Raw genomic sequence first — 5,184 nt, 5'->3', positions numbered from 1 at the left:
AAACATAAAAATGAATTTTTGTCTGAAAAAGTTTAAAATTTTCATTGTCATAATGATGTTACTTCAAATTAAAAACCCATTAACTATCATGATAGATTTGGAAAAATCAATATAATTGATGACACTCAAACAAGTTTTCATAATCCGGCCAAAATCTCGATGAATGGCATGAATCTCGAGCAAAAAAATATTCAAACATTGATTAAGAATCATCAAGAACTCTAATTTCAATAAACTTATAGTTAAATTGTCCGGCTGAATGAGATAGACCCTGTGGTATTAAAAATGGTCCAATCTTAACCAAATCAAGTCCTGATTAAGATGATAAACCATTGAAAGTTTTTCGGACATAATTGAATGGTAAAATGTATGTCGAGCCTAGCGAGCTTAAAGTCGAATCGAGCGTCTCGGCGAGGTGAATCCAACAAGACTAATATCACTCACTTCCGACATCATTAAGGCAATCAAATGGTCATTAAATGTCGTCTGATCAAAGAAATATCTACGTCATTCGATCAAAGCGGTTCAAATTTCATCCTTGATTGCAGCCAAAACTATATAAATAGAGCTTCATGCTTCTCATGAGAAAGAGGAGAGCTTGAGGATTTGAGAATGAGCTGAAGTCTAGCATCAATCCTACTGTCGTCGATCACCTCCGCTGATTGCTTCGTCACCGTCTGTTCCTAGCAACAAGTTTATCTACACTTTAACGTTGTAATTCAGAAAACTTGGTAACCCTTTCCGGCCTATGGGACAAGGGGTTTCTGTAATCAACTTATAATGGATATCTTCAACTAGGCTAGATTTTGTTGTTTTTCCCTTTCTAGTTTTTCCGTGTAAAAACTTATGGTCTCTATCGATTATTTCTTTTATCTAAGTGTGTGTTGAATTCTCTTACAACGCTAAGACGATAATCCATTACTCTACCGCCGTGAATTTTCTAACATCATCAGTTTGGCATCGTCTGTGGAAAATGAAACATCGTTCGACTTCATCTTCAACTCTGAGACAGCCCAATGACGTACATCATCCAACTAGGTAATGAACCTCCTTTCCTTCTTAAAAATCATCTCTGAAGCATTCTTCAATGTGGTGGGAAGCCTTCACTGCATCCATAAAAGGTGGTTCACGTTAAAGTCTCGGACGTTATTGTAGTAGTATTGTCTTCTTGCATCCTACTCAGACACAAAGTCATTCAAAACTTCTTTTAGGCTGGGAGACAACCTTCACTGTAGTTTCAATAGGTCGTTCATGTCAACATCTCGGGCATGGTTGTAGCGAGGTATTCTTCTTGCATTATATTCATACACAAAGCCTTCACAACTTCTTTTAAAATGGGGGAAAACCTTCACTTTCGTCTCAAAAGGTCGTTCACATTAACGTCCCAGGCACAGATGTGGTATGGTAGTCATCCCACGTTTCATTCAGATATCAAGTCATAGAGAACTGTTGGGGGGTTAGGGGGGAGAATGGGTGTAATTCACAAACAGTACTTTCTCAGTGCCCCTCAACCATCATGAAGTTTTTCCTCAATAGTATTATAAAGTTGATCTCTTCAAGATTCAATACATGGGCCAATTGTCAAGCTCGTGTGGAAAACACCTCCACTAAGGGATAAAATATTCAAAATAAGCAATTAACAAGTTGCAAAACATTATTCTTGAGCATGGTTGCAACCATATTTTCAAGAAAATATACGGTCCATTACGACCTGCGCCCAGTCTCGAAAAACGTAGAGCATCTATGACATCTCATTGACGGCCCCAGCAGTTACCGACACTTTAATGGTAATTTAATTTAATTCATAATTTCCACTTAAGTGACAGGTTCCTACGCAATTGCATGTATTGCTTTCGTAATATAGGGCTCTACTTGAGTCTAGAATATCGATTCCACAGGGAAGGTGGCAGTGGCTTCGTAGTAATATCAATCTAAGGGCAAATTCTAGCATACTACTTTCAGATCCTAGTTTGGAAGATCGCTAAATATGGTTGTTCTAACAACTACTCTTAAGTATATTTCTACTCCTAAGTTAAACTTGCCTAGATCAATTAAAAAGGTAAAATTCAAGATTGATAAGGTAGTTCTTTCTTGTGATTTCCTAGGAAGATTATAGGTGTTAGTACTAAGAATGGTAATGTGATATTGATGACAAGAGCATAAGACTCATTTACCTGTTGTCGAGTGCATAAATAAGTATGATTCAAATTTAGGTAATTGTTTCCTTCTATCGCATATGAAACTCATGACTTGTCTTTCATAGCCATTCGCACAATGTGAATATTTTATGTTGTTTCACCACCGCTCTTTCGAGTCCTAATGGATCACAATGAATTTTAACAAGTTATATGGTCAGTACAACATGTAATTTAAGTTTATAGATATACTCATCACATAAAAATAAAGATCAATTCAAATCATTCACAACCCTACAAATCTAACCCATCTATTACAAGAAAAAAGTATAAGAAATCTACTCACTACACATGACCAAAGAAAACTTCATTCAATCCAAGAAAATTAATGATCATGAAATTATAGATGTGTAAAATTAATAAAGTATAAAGTTGACTCCGCTTTACAACTTCTCTTTGCTCTTGAGAGGTACCTTTTACTCCCCCTCATGAATAAGAAATTAAAGCAATTTATGTTGAGATTTTACGCAAGTATATGTGTATACGTATCGTTATCAAGTAATACAAGACTTTCTGATTAAGCCCCAAATGTCGATCCCACGAGGAATGTGTAAATTCGTAATGAAAATTTAAATCAGGAAATTCACAATGATAAAAAAAATCTACTACACTAAATTTCAAACGTTTAGGATGCTAACAGAACTAAATTATCAACTACAAGCAAAATTGTAAAGCAAAGCTAAGCAATTACTACCAAATTATATTTTTGTGACGAAGTTAATATGAGAAAGCATCTTTCCCACTACAATGAGTTTTTGGTTAAATGAGAGAGATAAATGATTTTAATTTGTTTTATGCCAAATAAGAGCAACTTTAATTATCTACCCTCGGTCAAGTGTTATAGAGAATCGTTGGTTAATCATAGGTTTAGTCTCTATATCTGTGTTTAGACTGGGAGGATACCAGCTCTCACTCAAGAGCTCTACTTCCCTTCCCCTGAAGGCTAACTCTCGCTTTAGTTCTTAAACACTAAGACCAAATTGCTGATTTTCAACTGTCACCCTAGAATCTCCAATTCTTCACCCAGTAATATATATTTCCCTATTTATTTGCACTCAATTTCATGAATGAAACGCTCCTTCATGGAATCAAATATGATTATCACTTTGTTGTGAAACTCATACTCAATTTCCCGGATAATATATTTCACAACAGATATTAAAATTTCAATTGGCCAAATCAAAAAGTAAATTAAAAATTGAGTGAAAAATCATCACAATTTATTTTATATTTTGAAATTGACACATCCAAATTATCTTTTCATATCACCATATCTCAGAGTATAGAGAAAGATAAAGAAAACTACTCAAATCTCACGAGAAAGATACGACAAAATACGAATTTCATAAATAAAAGAAAGTTGATACTAAAAGAAAGTTGATACAATAACAAACATCACTTATCTTTAACTCTTTCTCAAAGCAAATCCCTTGTAGCTCCTCTTGAACTCTTTCTCTCTTTACAAGACTCTTGATTCTCTCTTCGAAGATGTAAGAAAGAAGAAATCTCTCACTTCTCTCCCTCTCCAACAACTCTTAGGAGAAATCACACTTAGACTTACCACACTACACAATACACACAATGGAACACTAAAGGAAACTCAATGACACACTAGCAGACTCCTTTTTCTGATTAATTTCTGCTCTAAATAGAGCATAATGTCGGTTGTCAAAGAGGTGTATCAAATAACTCTTCAAAAAGCGTTCAAATTCGTCGAATCTTCTAGATTTTTTCCCTGCACCGACTTCAGCACTGTCGGCGCCCACGATGGCGTTGTTGGCGCCCTTGGCCCTAATTAAATTTGTGCTTTGTCAAATGGCGTCGCCGGCGCCGAGTATTTCTCTCCAAAACGCTATTTTGACTCCAAATTCCATCTTTTTTTTGACTCCAAATTCCATCTTTTTTTCTTCATTTTTGCTCCAAGTGCTAAAAATCATCAACCTGCAATAAAACATGAAAAATACAATCCTTTAATGCGTAATATCACAAAAAATGACTATAAAAGATAAGTCTAAAAATGCATATATTTTTTTGTGCATCAATTAACAAAAAAATGTGTTTACAACAATAATCAAAAAAGATTACACACTATACTTAGCTTTTATCCTCTAAAAAAAAAGCAAATTCCACCTGACAATGTTTTCCACAGTGCTAAACAAGATGTTGTCATAAACCTTTTACTGGTTCTCTCAAATTCCCTTCTCAAATCTCTCTAAAACAAGAATTCCTACTCCGACCTACTGTTCATGGAGAATTCCAGGACTTGGAACTTCTTCCTTACTCTTAAGTTTGCCAAAACTCCCTGTCTGAACCGTCAGCACCCTTAAAATAGCTTTTAGAGTCGTGCAAAAAGTAATTGTCTAAACTGCAACACATAAGAGCCCAATGTGCAGCGCCTAAGCGTTGTGTTCTTTCTCTGCTCGAGAAGTTTGGGTGCCCAGGCACCCAGAACCTGGCGCCAAGGTCTTAATCTGCAACGCCTTGGCGCCCAAAAATGGGTGCTTAGGCGTCAGACCACAATCAGCACCTTTGCTCCATTTGGTTTCGTTTCGCTCCGATTTAGTATCAATTTGCTTCAATGCTCCTATTTTTTATACCTGCGTCATAAACATAAAAAAATCTTCCATTAAGGTGCAATTTCATTCAAAAACATGTGTAAAATAAAGAAGAAATTAAGTATATTCAAAGACATGACTCGTTCTGTAATTAGTCAATCCCAGGAAGACTCGATTTGACTTCTTCTATTACAAGCTACAATCATCAAGCAAAAGCTTCAAAATACAGCTTCGGATAGATAAAAAATCCTTGGTGGATTTTTTTCAATCTCCTTCATAATAGGTTACAGTCGTCAAGCAAAAACTACGACCAACAACCTAGGATATGTCAATCATCATTAATGGATTTCATATGACTTTGTTTGTAACAGGTTAATGTCGTCGAGCATCTCTAGATATATAACTCAGGACGGTTATTAAATCCTTATTGGATT

Source organism: Phalaenopsis equestris, unplaced genomic scaffold (assembly GCF_001263595.1).
Source record: "Phalaenopsis equestris unplaced genomic scaffold, ASM126359v1 Scaffold000572, whole genome shotgun sequence".
Taxonomy (NCBI): domain Eukaryota; kingdom Viridiplantae; phylum Streptophyta; class Magnoliopsida; order Asparagales; family Orchidaceae; genus Phalaenopsis; species Phalaenopsis equestris.
Note: the sequence above shows the minus strand (reverse complement) of the source record.